The sequence below is a fragment of the Lichenostomus cassidix genome, chromosome 1 (assembly GCF_008360975.1).
Source record: "Lichenostomus cassidix isolate B80296 chromosome 1, HeHo_3.0, whole genome shotgun sequence".
Lineage (NCBI taxonomy): Eukaryota > Metazoa > Chordata > Aves > Passeriformes > Meliphagidae > Lichenostomus > Lichenostomus cassidix.
This window is the reverse complement of record NC_139479.1, coordinates 53,919,398-53,940,206: the sequence shown is the minus strand read 5'-3', so window position 1 is coordinate 53,940,206 and position 20,809 is coordinate 53,919,398.

Genomic DNA, 20,809 nt, shown 5'->3' with positions numbered 1-20,809 from the left:
TCAGTAAGAAACAGCAAAATGATCAGAAACACACATCACAACAAAATGATCTATTATAACAAGATGCAAGGCATTTACTAGATAAAAGGCGTGATCTCCAGTTTTAGGGTTTTATGCTGCTTTATTGCACATCAAATATTTTGGGTTGACACATAAGTATTTTCAGGGAAATGCATATAATATTAACAAAAAATGCTGGTTATGTGATTATTTTTTCTTTATAAAGTCCTTGCAGTAATTCCCTTGGCATGTGGCAAGTGGATGTTGGCAAAATGTTAAAACTGCATCCAGTTAATATATGACTAGAGGATGGATTTTTCATAAGCGACTTTGTTGTTATTGATGCATTGAAATTATGATAGCAACTAATACTTATTCCAAATGTGTACATTTATCATGATATATCAAATGGTACATTTGCTTTAAAAATGTTTACCTTGTTTATTTCTGGGTAGCAATATCTTTCCTTTTATTATGAGCTTATTAAGAATGTCATATAAGTAAAATTTTATTTAAAATCTTGGTGAATATTTATAACCTCAAGAAATATTTTCATTTATTACAGCAATGTTGCTATGAATGCAGAAATGCAATCCTAGTATTTTTGTCATTTCTACTTCCCACCAGACATGAAAATATCTATGGCCAATCTTTGAAAGCCAAAATGTTTATTATTGCATGGACTTGCCTTGCTCTATGTCTCTTTCCCTCTGTGCCATCTGTGAAGTCCTGTCCCCCTTGCCCCCACACGGCCAAGACCTAATTTAGTTTCAAACACTTTTTGAATAAAAAAAATTGACCCACCTGAACATCTCGCAATAGAGAGCAGAAAGTTAATGTGGAAATCTTGAATTTTCTGTGGTTTATGCCTCTATAAACATAAAAGCAGCTCCATAAAAATCACCAAAGTGTTTCATTTGAAAAAGCCTTTAAACAAATATAAGTGTTTATACTGACACGGTGTATACAACACTCGCAAAGTGTACACTGTGTACACTGCACAGGCTTGTGTTGTCACACTATGATGTACCAGAGTTATTATTTCAGCCATCTTTGACTACAGAATTTAATCTAAATGAGACCCATGTGCACACAAATGCAGCAAACAAGAGAATGAAATAATATTTCACTTATTTCACTTTCAAACATGCATTATACTATACTGCAGAAGACAGCTTAAGCAACTGAAGCAATATTTTAGTCCGAGCCATTCCTCTACTAGACATTCCTCTCCAGGATCTCACTTCTTGGACCTCCTGTTGGACTAACTAATTAGTTTAGAAGCATTTCATTTTATGTTTGTTGTCCTAGGAAAGCCTGCACTCTCATCCAATCTAGGAGGACAGCTCTTCATTAAATGTGAAATTAGATACTCAGTTAATGAAGCTTTATCTCTTATTTGATGACTGACAGTAAATCTGGTATGTTCTCTGTCTGAATCCCTTAATAGGTTTACAGAGAGTTAACTCTGACTTTGGTCTTCCATTAACAGCAAGACTTTGCTGGTTTGAATGTTCTGCTTGCTTAATTATTTAGTGGCTCGGTAGCACAGACAGCTTCCACAAAAGCCAAATGATCATATGCAGCAACAAATGAACACCATAATCTTAACAAGATTATCATAATAAAGAGTCATCAGAGAAATTAAAATTATCTGCTTTAATTATGAAATTATAACCCCATTAACTCCTCTGCATGAAAAGCAGGAATTGGGGAATAGCAACGAAGAACCCAGAGATGACTACTATAAAGTTGATAGCAAATTAAAGAGGGTGTGAAGGAATTTGCTGTGTGGGCTCAGATATTGCAGGTAATTTATTTTGCAGCATATGTTTCCTACAGATTAGGTTTTTCAAAATGAGGCCATGAGAACTGTGGGTTTTTTCCTTGTCTCGCCTTTGTTTGGCCTTTTCTCACCCAGATTGTGTTTACTAGCCTAAGACAAGCTCTGTTGAAAGCCACAAACTTAAAAGCAGACCCTTATTTAAATATGCCTAAAGCTGTGAGTTAATTATTCCCTAAATAAGTTATTAGAACAATACTGCCACTAATTCATTATTTATGGCTACTTGTTGAAAAGTTTGTAACAGCAAAAGTACTGAACTGACATTTCTAAAGACATTAACATGAAAATGAAGTGAATTTAAAAAGAAAAAATATTCACTGGGCAGGCTTTTACCAAAGTAGTCTTCAATAATGCATATGCTAGCCACATTTTTTTACTTCTGTACAAATGTAATATTCATGACTGCTTAATTTTTTTTATATTACTTTCATGATAAATTTAAAAAGCCTCAACAAAAGGTCTCTTCAAAGTACCTTTATACATGAAGAAAAATATTTGGTATTGTTATCATTTGAATTTATTTTACTAAAGCTTTAGGTAATATATTTGTTAGTAACAGGTATTTTCCCTTGTTTTAAAATTATTACATTTTAAATTATAATAACTATTATTTTTCTATAACTTCAGTAAATTAAACTTTGGAATATTAGGTACATAAATGTGAAGCATATAACTTTACTTTTATGTAGCTAAAATACTTCTTCAGTCTGAGAAGGACAGCAAGCAAATTAAAAACTCTCTATATGTGATTGGTGTTCAACAAAGTAAACTGACTCTTCTCAGTATCAGAACGTGTGGAAAAGGGCAAAGACCAATTCTGTCTTCGGGAATTCAGACTGGACATTGGGGAAAAAAATCATCAGCAAAGTCTTGCATCAAAAAGAATACATGATGAAAAAAGTGATGGGATCTCCTCTTTGGAGAAATTCAAGATCTTGCTAATCAAAGGCCACAGCTGGCATGATCTAGTCCCAGACACGGTAATACTTGGTGTGGCAGGAGCTGGTGATCCTTCAGAGATCTCTTCAAATCACTTTGTTTTACTTTTTGCGAGTTTCTGTCACTGATCCTTACTGATATATAATTCTTTTTTGTCACATATGGAAAAATTAAAAGTATATTTATCTCATGTGTTTGCATGCATTTAGATTATGTAACTCGTTTTCAAGAGATGGGAGAGAAAATTGTTTGCACAATGGTTACAGTATATCCCTGGAAAATAATTCAAATCTCCTGAGCCCCAAATCCATAGATTTCCTTTTCACAAGCAAGTCTCCTTGGGTTACACAATGTGGAGCTCAGGTAGGTGGATGTATTGAATTTTCTTTTTTATTTTAGGATCTCAGGAAAAGATGCTGACTTTTAACTGAAGCAGGCTTGTAGTATCAGCCTTTAGAATTCTTAATACAGTTCACAGAGAGAGCGAGAGACCAAGCCATGGGGACTTGATTATCCCTTTCAGGTCCTGAAAGGTGTTATATATATCCATGTACAGTTTATCCACGAGGTTTTAGTTGGGGGGAAAAAAAACAACTTCTGAAACAACACACATATTGTAAAGCTTTGCAACATTCTCATAGCTTGTGGTGCATCTTTTTTCAGTTTTTGTGGTTTTTTCTCTTTAGTATTAGTGTTTTTTTCCATTTTCTTTCATATCTATATATTGCTTTCAAGTTCTGCTTCCTTCAGCACCACCGACCAATTTTTAATGAATAATATTTTTACTTCAGGATTCATTTTCCTGTAGTGTTTGTCAAACACTATATAGTTTAGAAATTCTCAGTTTAAATTGTTTCCAGTATTGCTTTATCCACCCTTTTTCTATATCTGGAGAGTCCTTCAATCCCACCAGACATAAAAAACCATAACAATTATAAGTGGAAAAAAAGACAAAGATTACTGAAATGTTAGACAGGAAGTGAAATTTTCTGAATCTGAGATATTACAAAAAAGAATCATTCTCTCCTTTCCCCTCCTCCTCCTAGTCAGACCCTCTGTAAAATTAGATGCTGCAAAAATTTTAAGAAATTATATAAATAAAATAGGTACCAGAAAGTTGATGAACTGCAAGCCTAAGAGAGTTTGACAACTGTAACTGTGAGAAGTAAATGCAAGTACTGTGAAAAACAAATATGGATAGCATGACAGAAACAAACTAGGGAAGTAAGTGACAAGTACATCCACTGAGCTGCCACAAATACCGATTATATCATAATGATCAAAAGACAAGCTGGCAAACATAAGAAACAATGCTGCATTGAAGGAAACAAAGTAAATGATCCTCATGCAAACTCAAAAACGGACCTCTGTTTCAGTGTAAATTGTAGCAATAGCAGAAGCAGCAGCTGTATTGCATGAAAGTGTCCTTGCCAGTAGCAAGAATAGTGGTTTACACAGCACACAAGTGGGAGATGAAAAGAAAATAGAATACAAAATCCTTCAAAACACTGACTACAGAAGTGTGAGGGAATAATAGGGTAAAGAAGTGTATGACTCATAACAGCAAAATACATAGAAGAGGTCATGGTGTGAATATGACTGTTTCCTTAGAATACGGCCTTGCCAATAATTATATTTTTAGTCTATGGCTACAACTGTGGATACAAACAATTAATTTTGCTCTAGTACTGAAATGTTTTCTGAGCTTTCAAACTATCCACTATTATTCATTCAAAACATGAATTATGAAGCAGGATTCTAAACAAGAGATTATGTGTGTCTTCTTTGTTTTATATTTGTCTTCTTCAGAGTATTCTGTGATTCTGTATGATTCAGTAAACTTTGTAGCAGCCCACAAAATTTGTAACATCTGCAGTACAGGGAAATCTGGATTGCTTATTTTAAGTTTCCAAATGAGCATCAGTAGAATGATCCAAACAGACTATGTAAAGTGTTTACACTCCTCTTAGAATTGATGGAGAGAGATAAATATTTTTAGAAACAAAAATAGAAAACCTGTAGAAATATAGGCACCTGCTTAAACCTTACAAAAGGAAACCCCAGCTATGATAGCATGTCTGAATTGTTGCTACTCCTCTTCCTAGGATCAAGGGTCTATTTAACATCTAAAATGTGTTCTATTCCTCTGAGAGTATATAAGCTTCAATGTTACTAAGATAGAAGAAATACAGGAGACCAGATTTTGCATAAAAATTTTGCAGTGAGATTATTTACAAAGGCAATTATAGAACTAGATTTCAACTTTGTCCCCAGACTGAGGCTTGGTCTTGCATGTCTATATCCTGAAAGACTTCTCTGTTTTGTCTAGGCCGTGAGGATACTCACAGGCTTCATGGTCCTGCCCATCTCACCTGGGGGCTTCTCTCCACCCTGCCCATGGTCCAGAACCCGAGATTGCCCATCCCATGGCACCACTCCTTATACCAGTGAAGCCATGCAAGTGCCAGCTTCCATCTCCATCTCTGGCTCTGATGGGATGGACCTTAGACCTATATCATAGACTTTTTTTCTGGCCCTGACTTACTTGAAAAAATAGACATTAAGAGTCTGATTTTCATTTGCACTCAGGTTTCTTTAGCTCATTTTGGTTATGTTAGGGGAGCTCATTTTTTAAAGCCTCACCCAAATCGTCATAACTTTTCTCGTTGAACTACTGCTTCCATTACAATTTTCTTTCACATTCAGTTCAAATATACATTTTCATATTTGATATCAATCTTAGTTCATTTGTTAATTAACATAATTATTATATAATTAGAAAATCCAAAGAAATATTGTAAAACTGTATTTGAAACCGACTTTCATTTGTGACTTTTAAGTAATAGAGTGATCATTAATACTTTGTAGTGTCTTATTTGATAAAAGAATTTTGTGTTAGTTAACCAATAAGTTCAACAGAAAAATATAAATCAGTCAAGATTTAACAGTTACACCAAATAAATTGGTTCAATTCAAGACAGCATAGTCATCTCATAATAAGTTTTTGCATGGAAACATATTTTCCATCCTTCAAGGTATAAAACAGTTGTTCTAACCACCTGACACCTCAGTGAAATATTCTGTTGTGCTATACATTAAGCCAGAAGCAAGGTTTATTTACAAGCTAGGCAAACACATGTTAACTGAAATTCCCTGTTCTCTATTTAATGCCTTCAAAAGGATTAAAATATTAATAACAGTTATTCAGAGTGTAAACAAAGAAATTAAGGACATATGGTAAACATGCAGTTTTCTGAGCTGCAAAAGGGTGATATTTTAGGATCTACAAACATTGTTTTCCCCTGTTTGTATTTATAACATTCTGAAAAACTACAATATTTTTTGTACTTTTACAACCTCAGAAACAATTAGGACAATCCTATTATACACATACTTAGCTCAGATGCATGGTTTTTGTTTTTTTTCCTAGTCCTAACTTCTGTGTACAGAAGAAGAAAGTCCTCTTGGTATGGGGATAGAAACTTTCAATCTAATAAAGGAATAATGGTGAAATAACAGCAGGCATATCTCACTATGCATAGATCAGAATGGAATACATGACAGTGCATCTTTGAAACATGATTATGTATTTATATGGATTAGAACACTGCTTCTGGCTCATTTGTGTCCCTGTCCCCTTTACATAAAGCCTAGGACATCCTCTGGTGTAGAAAGATGGGTCTGATTTTCCCCTTGTCTGAAATCAAGTATCATAAGTAGGGACTGACTTCTCAAAGCCGCTCTTGAACTTTTCACCCAAGGAGGTTCCAGATTTTTAGAACAATTTTTCACTCAAAACATCCATTTGAAAATGAAACTAAAACATTTTTGAAGTTAGTTCATTTTCCACAGAACAATATTTAGCTTTTGAAGTCAGTTCTGGTATAAAGCACCATAGAAATTGAGAAAAAATATCTACATAATAATTGCCAAGTTTTTCATTATAATTTATTTTTGAAACATCTCAGAAATAGTTGATAGTTGTTCAACTGTAATGATTTTGATAGTATGGACTTCTGGTATATATAATATTGTTCATTTATATATATATATATATATATATATATATATATATATATATGAATTAACAGTTCAGTTCTGTACTTGTTAGAAATCAAAATATTATTACTCCAGTGGTTTAACCTTGGTCAGCAGCCCTACACTAGCCATTCTCTCACTTCCCCTCTCTTCTTCCCTGTGTGGGATGGGAGAGAGATGTGAAAGTGTAAAAGTGAGAAAACTAACAGTTTGAGATAAAGACAGTTTATTAGGTAAAGCAAAAGCTGTGTGCACATGCAAAGCAAAACAAGGAATTCATTCACCACTTCCCATGGGCAGTCAGGTGTTCAGCCATTTCCAGGAAAGCAGGGCTCCATCATGTGTAATGATCACTTGGGAAGACAAACACTGCCACTCAGAGTGTTCCCCTGCCTTGTATGCTGGACATGGTGACATTTATCATGGAATATCCCTTTGGTCAGCTGGGGTCAGCTGTCCAGGCTGCATCTGCCGCAACTCCCTGTGCAACCCCAGCCTCCTCACCTGGGATGGGGTGAGAGGCAGAAAAGACCTTGAGGCTGTGTAAGAGCTGCTCAGCAATAGTTAAAACGTCTGTGTTATTAAAGCTATTTATGCTCCCAAATCCAAATGACAGTTCCATACAGACTACTAGGAAGAGCACTAACTCTATCCCAGGCAAAACCAGTGCATCCTAGCATGGAGTTAATGCAACTGAAAATAGGGTCTTTAGCATTGTATGAACCATAGGTCAAGCCTGCAGGCCTCCAACAGCTCTCAAAGGGGACAAGACTGTGGGAAGACTTCAGATTTCCTCAGTGCCACATATTTAAGCAGCAAGAAAGAAGTTTCACCTCTATAGCATTTGTAAAGGAGCATGTGTTTCAAAGGCCTAGTAAGTATAAAAAGACAGAAAGGTTGTATATCTGCAAGTCAAAAGGGTAGAGCTCTCTGTTTGGATGCATGAGCTGCCACCTTAAAAAACACCTCTCGTTTCTCACATATATCAAAATCAAGAATCGATCAACACACAAATCCTCCTCTTTTAACTGCCTGAAGATCAGTTGTAGATCAAATGGAATGAGCACTACTCTAGGAAATTGGTCTTTACTAATTGTGGAACAACTAAAAAAAAAAAATAGAAAAACACAAAAAAGAAAAAGTGGCATTTCAGTTTTCACATTCATCTTGGCTTCTGTGCACATTAAATGAAAGACATAAAGATGATCCTTTTAGTCCTTTTGAACCCCAGGAGCAAACTTCATTTCTTCTTGCAGCTTTACCTTTATTTCCATCTTGTCTCAAATGAATGAATATATCTCTGAAGATAAGGCAGAAAATGGTAAGGACAGGAGGACTTTATCCAGAAATCAAAATTACAGAGTGCCTTATTACTTAACAGAGTGCAAAGGAAGCCTCAGAAAACAGAACTAAGGATATAGCCCCTTAAAAATAAATGATAAAGACAAAATTATCTCAAGACATCCATTTTGCAACACTAATTTCAATCTATGCTCCTACAACCCACCAAGGAGCTGGAAAGCTGAAATTCATCCTTCTGTGATATACTTCATGTTAGCTAAAAGGTACAATTCCTTGCCATTTCTGAAGTTCACATCAACATAAATCAGAGGGGAAACACTACGTGGTAGCAATTCTCTGTCAGGGTTTTTAGGTATTTTATATGCTGTGTGAAGCTGCTTAGAGAATTGGAATGTTAGAATAAATCCTGGTGGACAGGGTTCAGTGGTTACAAAGCAGGTGAGGTAGCCACAGGTGCATGGTAAATGCAATTTGTCACATTGTTCAGCAGTTTAACACATGAGTAGTTTCACTCCAGATGTAGTACAAATGCAGACACATACAAACCACCAGCTTGTGCCAGCCTAGCCATTAGTGAAATCTTTCTACTTGAATATTAATCTTTACATGAATCTCTAATTTTATTTTGCTTAATATACAGAAATGTTTAAATGAATCCAAACCATAATCAATATATTAAAAATACTGGGCAGGGAGGGAGAGACTACAAATTTATTTGAGAAAAAAATATATCCATCACCTATGGGTTTAGGAGATCAATCATCCTGTCTATAATGAATATGAACAACTGTATGAATGAAATAATAATGATCTGTATTATTCTTAGAACAAAAAAATAAGATCACTATCAATGTTTAACTCTGATGTCTGTTCAAGTAAAATGTCACTTCTAACACCATTGAAGCTTCTTCATTTGAATAGGATAATTTTAAGCTTTATATATGGCTTAACTACTAATATCCTTATCTTTCTGTAAGTACAGTCTTGTAATCATATAAAATTCACACTTCATCTCCTCTTTAAGCTTATAGGCATAGTGTTGCATATCATGGGTGACTTAACCTCTTGAAAGTATTCAGAATTTGCTAAAATGTTCAAACAGCTAGCCTGTAACTCAAGAAAAAATGACAGAAGCATTTTGGTTCAATGTTTCCTGCATGATAAAATGCAGGTAATTTATCTTAGTGCTCTCAACTGCTGATTTAATTTCTTTCCAGAACTGGCCTCGTGCACAGTCTACACTTCATTTCTAGAAAAAGGAGTATGCTTTTGAGAACAGTTTGATTGATTTACTATCATGTTCCTAGCATTTTCTGACAATGAAAGATATTCATGGAGAAAAAGAAGGTACATTCCCATAGCTGAAGGATTTATTAGCAGAGTTTAAAATTGCTGATTTGACCAGTGATTTCTGATGAAAACAAGAGAAAAGTAGATTGTCTAGTGTTTTGTTGACATACTATTGTATTATTAGTAATCTCTTGTAAATAAAGCCTGGAAACTTGGATTAAATGTCATACAAATTTAGAATATTTGCTGAAAGTAGAAATAATTATGATACTAATTTTGCTATATGACTAGTGTTATCTTTTTATAAGCATGCTATCTTACAGGAGTAAAATAAATATGATAGTAGGTAATACTTTTCCTCTATGATCTTGACATAAAATTTGAAAAACAAAATGTATGCCATTAAAAGCCATCTGAAAACAACATATTTATACAGGAGAATGAAAATAATCAATATTGATTCATAATGGAAGACTGACTTTGCTTCAACATTTAAGCATTGGAAAATCGCAAGACAATTATTCTAACCTAATTATTTTTAGGTGGTGATAGGACAAAATTTGACTTTTATACCAATATAATTATTACTAAAAATTAAATAATGATAAGCCTATATAACCATCTATTTTCATTTTCCTAAAAATGGCACTGTTTGCTAAAAAGACAATGTTTCTAATACATCATATACTTTTAATGCAATTTATTATTTGCATATGCACATATTTAATTGGACAGGGATCCTTTAATTTGAGGGTTTTTCAAGTTGCTTGGTGAGTAAATTCATTAAGGAAGTATGAATTAAGCTGAATATATTTAATGAGGTATGCTAATATGCAGTGATTCTAAACTGCCACAGGGTGGTAGGATATGCACTTTCCACAACATTTGTCTAATTTGAAGAACTAAATGCTTTGCTACACTTCTACATTATTTAATTCCCTTACTGGAACATTTCTGAGTCCCATAGGTCAAAAAGTGTAAATATAAGTCAAAAGACAGACTTACAACATCACAGAAAACCACTGTAAATGTTTCCCACGGATGTCTGTTTCCTACTATCACATTCAAGAGATTTGGTTTGTTAGCTTATATTCCTCTATGTAATCTGAATGCTGTGAGTTACTTTGCAGATAACCTTTAGCATTGGCCTGGAGGAAACATTTATATTGTGATAAATACACTCAATATATAGGAAATAAAATATAATAAAATATAATTTTATTTTCTTCATTTGTATGTCAATAGTATCTGCAGGATTCTTTGAATTTAGATCTCTCTTGTGCTTTGATGTCTAAAAATATTTCAGAATTTGTGGCTATATAGAATTTAAAATCTAACTACAAAGTTCTATATGTATTTTACATTTATCATTTTATTCCCATTATCATTAATTCTGAACATGCCCATCATTTTGGAAGTGCATTAGTAAGTATTTTTGCTTAGGGGTCTTCTAGATAAATAATCCCAGTTACAGCACTACATGAAGTTGCTTTGCTAGAGCCATAATAAGTCAGAGACACAACACCTTATTGTGAATTCAATTATTTTTCTTGAATATTAAATAGCAAGATACGTTTTGGGGTTTTTTTTGCAATCCCAGCAGTTCAAAGACAAGGTGATGGCTGAAAAAAAAAAATAATTTTTGAAAATAAGTCTATGGCATATGTGAAAAAAAGACAATATAACCCTCGGAAGGTAAATAAAAGGAAGAAAAATAAAAGTTAACATTCAAAATACCTTAAAAAACAGGAGGAGAGAGAAAGAAAAGATCCTGACCTTGTTCAGTCATTAAAAACATGTGCTACGCAGCTTTAAAATTCAGAAAATCTTCTAGACAATCTACATTCAGCTGAAAGACAGATGATTCAAATGTTCAAGGACTGTGTTATGCAGAGGCTGTCAACAAGTGCAAAGTGAAATATTCTTTTTTCTGATGCTTTCAAAGCAAGACCTTAGAAAATGAAATTACATAAGCCCTTGCACTTAAACTCTGGTAGATAAGAAATAAGTTTAACACCCTGAACCAGATCACTGTTTCTCAGTAAGTGATGGGACAATTATGATCACTTAAATTATAATCTCACAATAGGTGAAGGTCCTTTTTAACACACACATAATGAGAAGAAAAGTTAATATAAAATTGTGTCATATCAAAAAATATTATATGTACAGCTCACTGCAGGTCAAGCAATGCTAAATCAAAAATTACCACTGTCATTAAGATCTTTGAAAACTTCTCCCTTATAACATTTTATAATTCTCCTAGGATGAGATGAATGCATTTCTGGAGGTGTTTCTCCCCTCATTGTTTATGGAAACAGCCACTAAATTGCTCAGAAGTCAAGCCTTTAGATATCTTAAATTAGATGAGATTAAACAATTTGCATATTATATACAACTAAATTAAGACAAAATGTAGTGCATAATTCAGCCTAACTCATGATATGCACATTACAATTCTGGTCCTGATAGGAAATAATTTTGAAAATTTCACAAATGCAAAGTCCAGAAATATCCATCTGAGCTGCCTGAACACTGAAAATTATTTTTCGACAAAAATGAATAGCAACAAAATGTTTGGCCTTGCTTGAGAAAAAATGTTGTGCATAAATCTTCTTCATAAAACAAAAAAAATTAGGCGTAATCCACATCTATAGTATCATTTAGGTTGTGGCCTATCAGTGTTATGGATTTGTTTCAACTAGGGGGTTTCAATTAGGGGGTTTATTGTTGTTGGATATTAATATCATAAATCTATAATATCTCCTTCATTAAGTAGATATCGTATGATGCCTTTGGCTTAAACATAGTGCTATGGACTTTCAAAGATCTAAACAAGATTATTATTTTTAATGTTTTATATAACCTTCATTTAATTGCCATTAATCCCTTGTGTATAGCTCAGAGACAGGGTTTTATCAGATCAGTTCCTGGGTTCATGCAAGTGATCTCAGCAGAAAGGAAAATAAACCAATAAGAAATTAAATATTGAATTTTAAGAATGTGAAGGATTTGGATGAAATTTAAAACTCTAGCAAATAATTTCTTTAATTAAAGAAAAAAACTTTTTGGGGTCAAAGCAGTTCTCAAATGATTTGTCTCAAAAGACGCCAATGGCTGTCTTAGTCTCTCGCAGATTTTTTGTGTTAGAAAATATTTTGTTTTTTTTTTAATTAACTCAGAGATTGACATTCCTATATAACATTATGTTGGAAATGTTTAAAAGTACCTCTAACTGTTGCAGTGAAGAATAGATAATTTCAAGAGTCAAGTCTGTCATGTATGAAATAGAGCTTCTTCTAGCTAGTCTTTCTCTTACAAAAATGTTCAAAGTTGGGCTTTTTGTGGATTTTTTCCCACTGTTTAAAAAATATATATCTGCCTTCACGTTGTAAGGCCCCAGAGCTTGCTTGACAAGCCTCTTAAAAGCACTTAAAATTCTTATATGTATCTACAGTCCAACACACAGGAGAAAATATCAACAAGATATTTCTCTAGAGGTCAAAACAACAAAAACTTTGCTGGCAAACTTCAGAAAATCAGGGAACTTTGGCAAAAGTACAATTCAGTCAACATAAAGCATTTCACAAAACATTAACTCAACCAACTCTAAGCCCATTCAACCCAGCAAACTCCAGCCCATTTGAATTTAAGTCACTCAGACTTTGAGAAAGAAAGAGAATAGCTGCCACTCTTGTTTCCAGCAGTGTCTCAGTTGATGTAAAACCCAAGCAAAGGTAGGGTCAAGACATGTACTTGCCTGATGCTCTGGCTTAAGTACCCTTTGTCCATCCTGGCCCCTTCCCCCAGCTGGGACTTCCTGTCTGGAGCTGGGTTGGGGGCTCCAGAAGCAGGTGTGGAGCATTGCCTTTGCTGTGCCAGAGACTGGTGGTCACAGCAGGGCTGGGATACAGCCAGGGCAGTGCAGAGCAGGGCATCACCTCACCAGAGCAAGGCCTGACCTGCCCCTTCTCCACACACACCTGATATGTTTTGAGATGGGCAAGCCTTCCAGTCTCCCCCACAACTAATTTCAAAATTTTAACAAAACTGAAGATTCAAGGCAAATTGTATGTTTTTAAGTTATCATCTGCTCAATGTATTGTTAAATTCCTGCCTAGTTTTCTGTGTTCAAAAGGTAGTCTTCACATTCTCTTACATGTGGTATTTCTGCATTCATACACACATATCCAACTGATATCACATTTCTGAATAACCAAGTGTCAGAGACTGAAATAGTTCATGCCTCAAACATTGATATAAAGTTTTGCTCATTATAACAAAAAGTGTATAAAGAAGCTACAATCAAAGAAGCCTCCCTGAAGATACCTGACTGGGACTTTGGACTGAGTCAAACTGCTGAGATTAGATAAAGGGAAACCTATTGTTCAATCATCTCAAGCTGAGGGAAAGGTATGCATACACAAAGGCCAAAGCCATCAGCTGTGCTGAGAATCATCCCTGGCTGAGTTTGGGGTGGGGGCAGAGCACAGCTCACAGAAGCCAGGTTTACACAGACTGGCCCAGCTGTGGAACCCCCAACCCCACAGGCCACATCCACGGGACTTTCACGTGAGAGGCAGCTGAGGGGGAGTCACAATCCATCACAGACCCCCCAGAGTGCTAGGCCTGGCACCACAGGAGTACACGTGATGCAAGCAGAGTCTGCAGCTAGAGACTGCCCCCTCCCCCGGGGGGACATGCCTGGACATTGCCCCTGGTCTGAGTGTATATTAACCCATGGCATCCTGTGCTTTTGGGGGGACCACCACCACCGAGAAGACCGGCTGGAGAGGATCAACGCAACATCGTTGGGATCCACAGATAGTGATATTTTCTCTTTCCCTCTTTCTGTCCCCCCCACCTCTTTTCTTACTTCTCATTTTCTCTCTTTTCTTCCCTCTCTCTCTCATATTTTCTATCAAATAAAACTCATACTATTGACTGGCATATGGTCTCGTTTGTACCTTAATTCGGGCAGAGGTATTTCTAAAGAACCTTAATAATTGGATCATAACACCAAGTACTCTGGGAAATTTGAGTTTTCCAGGAAGATTACCTCACACACCACTATCATTGTTTCTTGTTCTCTCAACAGCTGACCACCAAGGAAACCTATAGTATGAGAAAAAGATAAATATATTTCTTTTCAAAAATGTAAAAGAAATCCCCATGAAATATAGTATTTAGAACACTAAATGTTAGTTCACTTTATTTCAGCATGAAGAGTGAAGGATAATACTGAAAATGCATTTCCTGTCCAAAGTTACCTTATGAAATCAAGGCTCACAATTATTATTAATATAAATGTATGCTACATGTTGCACTTCAATTTTTTTTGAAAAAATATAAAATCTTTTTTGCTGATGAGAAGATGGACTTCAGTAAAACAGTTTTTTCTTTCTTTCTTCCTTATATGGTACATTACAAATTTAGTGTTTTCATGTAAACGGCAGCTATAGCTTACATCAGAAATGACTATAAGAGAATTCAAAGAAAATTATATAGTTCTTAAAGACTTTAAACTGGGTAAATAGTATGAACTTTAAAGAATTTGGAAATGCTGTAGGAAATCTGACAGCAGTTTCTGGTACATCAAGTGCTGATGCTCTGGATATGTGAGAGAAAAAAATAGAGGAAAGAAAGATTTTTACTATGGAAGTAGCTCCAAATACTCAGCCGGGAAGTAGATTATTTTAGCTTGGAGATGTTTCTGGCTTGTGTCACATAAGGATGCCCAGCTCCAGCTCATGCCTTTGAGATTAAAGGTGTCACTACTTTCCAGATACTTCGATTAGCACTGAAGCAACAAAATATTTATATCCAAAGACAGATGCTATGATGATTTCCAAAAATCTGATGCTCTTGTTTCTCCTGTTTGTTCAGGAATAGTTAAGAACTAGTAAAATAATTTTCTTCCTCCTGCCAGAGGGAATGCAAAATGCCAAGTTAATTCTCAGTGGGAAATAATTTTTGGTTTTCATCTATATTTTGAAAACAGAAAAAACCCCAGCCTGCTCTATAATTCTTTTGCTTTCAGAAGGGGATGAAACTTCTGAATTGAGCAGGAGACGAGTGAAGTCAAAGCATGTGCAAATGCTAGATGTGAATGGAACTATGCTCTCACTAAGAATCTGTCCTACCATGATATTACCAAAGACCCTGCTGGGAGGCCTTGCTCTATGAAATGCCAGTCTGATTGATGTTTGCACTTCAGTTTCTAGGTCCTCACATACATTGTGTCCTTTGTTTTTTGAGAGGGAAAAGAAAAAATAAAAGCAAGGTGTATCATTCTGTTTATTCGCATGTGTCATGAGACACAGTTGTTTTTGCTGTTAACTCATTTTTCTTGTCACAAGACCCACTGTTGCAGCTTTGCTTGGATGTGGAAGGAATCGTGATTCATCTGCAAACCTAGCTATGGTGTGAATGAAACAAATTTCTGCATTGCAAAAGTATAGTAGATCATTGCTTTTACATTTTTATCTTAACCGCAGATTTAAACTGTGATCATTTGGGCTTTCTCAGATAGATGGCATGTCAGTAAATACCAGCCTTGTCCTTGCACACGACTGAATTTTTGCTTATGCAATGTGTTTTCTAGAAAACAGGAGGTGGCTTTTAAGCAGCTTATATTGTTTTCCTTTCCCAAGCAAAGGTTTGGCTTCTGGAGACCAACCACACAAGAATCTGATCTTTTTTGTTTTGCACTGCAGATAATTTTACCTGTTTATGTGTCTTTTCTCTATTGACTGTACTCTTAAATATTCTAATATATTTAGAGAAAGTTCCTGACCAGCTTCCTGAGTCATTGTTCTAGACTCATTTTTAAGCAGATTTGTTTCTGGTTTAGTGTAAGACTATCTATAACTGTCTCCTCACAGAAATTTAACTTTTAAGAAAGCATAGATGCAGAACATCTCCACTGAACTCCATTTAATAGAAGGAAAATGTATAATTTAAAAGTTTTTTCTGTTTTGAAATCTGTTTTCTCGTTTTGGAGTCTGATTTACTTTCTGGTAATCCACATTACAATGGTCTGGTGATGTTTTCCAGCAGAAAGCTGTCACAAGCGATGAGGTGGTTTATGCATAAGGATACAGAGTAATTATTCACATTATAATAATAATGTTGCTTTTGCATGTGGATCTGTTTCTTAGACATTCACAGATAGATAGACTTTTATTCTGTTCATAAAACATAAAAATTAGTTAGGGGATGAGCTGCACAATTTCATTTAAAGGAGAAAACAATGGAAATCAATCAATTAATTAATTAATATGTATAAGTATATAGGTTATTTATCTGATCCTCTGAAGAAAATTGGAAGTATTTCATTGACATTTATTGTTGTAATCTGAAGTTTAAAATGGTTTACAGATGTAGCCCTAAATGTCTGAGATAGTGCAAGGACGCAGGACATTTATCATTTTGTGTCCAGTGGTGATAGATCCCAGCTCACACCCAGGTGTGTTCGTTCATTAACTACAAATGGAAGATTTTTGCTACCTGGGCAAAAGACAGTATTCTGTATCTGTAGGCTACTGTATTCACAGAATCATAGACTGGAAAAACCGCTGAGATAATTGGTTCCAGCCTTTAACTGATTACTACCTTGTCAACTACACCGTAGCGCTAAGTGCCATGTCTGATTCTGCCTTAAACAACTCATGGGATGGTGATCCCACCACCTCCCTGGGCAGTCCATTCCAATGTTTTACAATCATTTCTGTGAAAAAATTCCTTCTCATGTCTTTCTTGAACATCCCCTGCCATAGCTTGAGGCTACATCCTCTTGTCCTGTCACTGGTTTCCTAGGAGAAGACCCCCAGCTGTCTACAGCCTTCATAAAATCCTCATGGATTGGTAAATATTCATGGTGAAATAGGGTTTTAAATTTCTAAAATTAATGGAATTGATTGATTCTCAAATAGTAGGCTTGCTTTACTGAAGATTTGAATTGATGCACTGGGGGTTTATTTTTCAAGATGCAGAAGGCATAATTTTACAATCTTACACAGTCTAAAGACAGAAAAATATACAACCTGAAAATTATTTTTTTTAGGATGCAAACCTGAAAAGTTTAGCAAGTTTGATACTGCCCCTTTCAATATGATAAAATACAAAAAAAAAAAAAATAAGCCCCAGATAAAATACATTGAAACAATCACACAGGGAATAGGTTGTAATTTAAAAACTTGTTGGTTGCACTGTTTTATTAGCAAGAGACTGTCATTTAACATGCTGGATGGTCACTTTCAAAAGCATGCAGAGTTAAGATTTTGCTAGACAAGAACCTCAAAGATCTAAAGAAGAAATTTGCACAATCTGACATCTATCACAAGTATCTATACATGACAATATTTTTTTATTTTTATTTTTATTCTGCAATCTCTGACATTTTAAACGTTTTTATTTGAGTGACTACCCAATGCCCATGAGTCATTTCAATATTATCTGATAAAACTCACATGAGACTTAAGTATTGATTAAGCAGTGGGATGAACTTCTGTACAGAGTTAATATTGTATATAGCACTCAGGTATGTGACTTCTTTAGTTATATGGAGAAAAACCAAGCAATTCTCAGCATCCTAACGTAGCAGGAGACACAATTGCACTAGAGTATTGTAAGAATTTATAATAGAGAAAAATACAGGAAAAATAGATACCATCACAGGAGGATAGCACAGGAAAAGCTTATTTTTCACTGTTTATTCATAACATAGTAAAAAAAAAGGGAAAAAAAAAAGCTAAGTGGATTTAAGTATCCTAGTCTGGTTGCTGACACATTGTTGCTGCAATGCAAAACATCCAGTGCAGTGTGTTATAACACATTAGGTTAAAGTCTTTTGATGTGAGTGGCTTCACTGCTTCCCAGCATGATGTGTCTGCCATTAGGAATTTCAAATAGAAGCAGCTTTTGAGGACAGACAGATAGATATAGGAGGGTATTTCATCACTATGAAGCAAGAAGTAATGAAAATTCTTGTGGTGCTAGCAAAATTACTTCAGGTTCACACACATGATCAATATGATCACAAGAATAAAGGGCTGGTTTTCTCTGGCTATTTTGTTCTTCTACACTGTGCTAACCGCAGCAGCAAAACATGTAGGTTTAGATTCTGACTAGCTTTTCAGTTGTATGTAAATACATTTCCACCTCCAGGATTTTCTCAAAGTATGAGTCGTCTCATTGAGACTTTTATTTGTAATGAAGTCTTTTTAAGCATAAAGAGGATTCTGTGAACTAGATGGATTTAAAAAAACCTAAAAAACAACCCAACAACTAGAACCTGATAATCTATAAAGAAATTAAGATCTTCAATTTTCCTGAAATCCTACAGTCCATTAAAAGTCAGTATGAGAAAGGGTACAAGACATTCAGATTTTTTTTACAAGTATGTTTATATCACTTCTTAAGACTTTTTCTAGTGAGTTGTAAAATATCAGTCTTAATTTGTAAACTTCAGAGTAACGACAAATCAATGTCAAATGGCAAAGCAAAAGCCCTGCTTGACTGGGCATAACATAAAAATAAGGTTTTAGTTTTTGGGGAGTTTGTGACTTTTCCTTTTCCTTTTCCTTTTCCTTTTCCTTTTCCTTTTCCTTTTCCTTTTCCTTTTCCTTTCATTTTTTTTCTCTTTCCATAGCCATTTCTCCTTAACACAGAATATCTGGTGCAAAATGTTTGGCAAGACTAAAATTATATATTGTACTTCACCTTAGCCCATAATCTTCATTATCTTACTCATCACTAAATTGTATATATTGAGAGTGCAAGTTAAGACCTCATTGGAAAAGGAGACTTGTAATCCTTGGACTGAAAGTAGTTATTAATAGAACAGGAAAGGAATAGCACACGTACTGTGAGACCACAGATTACAGTTTCTAAATGCTACTTAAAAAAGTCTGTCATGAAAGCTGACATGCTGGGTAATTTAAGGAAATGTATTCATGTCACCAGTTTTTTAGTTCTATTCATTTTAAGACTTTTTTTTTTTTTTTTTAATGGCACCACAGTTAAGAAAACAGTATAGGCTTCTTTATTTCAGAATGATGAACAGACAGAACATAGACCATTGCCGTGGATTTTATGTTTTTTAATAGTCATTAATATCCTTCTATTTCTGACTTGCAATAGCCTTCCAGAAGTATCTAAATAGGAAAATAATCTGCTAAATCTAGTTCCCTAGGGGAAAAAAAAAAAAAAAGAAAAAAAAAAGATATTTGATAATTTCTGAGCACCTCCTTCTTTTCCATACCAAATTTTCAATAGGATTTAATTAATATCAGTGTCATGTATTCCAATTAGAGTAAAGAGATACTAACAAGAAATATATGGAATAAATTGTTTTAATTCCCCTTTGCTTTTCATTCCATTTAAAACTGCCAGACTGAAAAAAAAAAATCTTACCAAATGACTATTTGTTAAGAGAAATACCAAATGGCAGTGGGAGCAGAGTAAAAAGGGGTTGGAGGGGGATTTTTCTTATTCTTCATACTGTCAATTGTAATTTCATTTGTCATTTTCATAACTTTCAGTGTGTCTGATATTGAAGTGAATAGTGATTAGAAGTGCTAAACAATATGAGAAAGCATATTTTGAAGCTTCCATTCACAGAACAAGAAGAAACTTACAGAATTAACGTGAGAATAAATATCCTTGTACTGATTTCTGTTCTATAGTATGTGCATAGATTTTATGTATCAGAGATAAATATTCAGCCTGTGAAGTACTTCTGCTACACGTTTATTCTGTGCTAAAAATCATGGGTTTATGTTCTGAGGAAGAAGACTTTACTAATTCACAGTAGGCTTCCAGGCCCATGTCAAGTTTTGAACTTTCAAAGTAATGTGAATTTTAACAAAGAATATTAAAAAAATATAGTTATACCTTATCATGACATGCACTTTATCTATATGATCACTGTCATTCAGTTTTAACCATTAATGGCAATCCTTCATGATTTTCTATTAAATGATGTCTAGTACATTCATAAATGTACTGTAATTAAGTTTTAGTAATAATAAATTGCAATGAAATGCTAAGTAATTTTTCTGAGAAATTAAAAATATTCAAAACTTTTCTAATATTGAAAGTGTAATGTATGGAACAGAATATCAGTAATTATACAATAAATATATGTGCCACTGAAGACTTCAAGAATCTTCATAAACATGAATACTCTTACTTTAATAACCTAGATCATGATCCTACAAAATATTTCCAGTGATTAAATTCAGTGAAGCTTGAATTTATTTTCTGCTGCTTTCCATGGGATTGGTACATGGAAAGAATTACAAAAAAAATGGCCTTAGCTCTTCTTGAATTTCTTAGAAGTAATTAATACAATATCCTCCATACATTTAATGAAATCCTTAGGGATCTAAA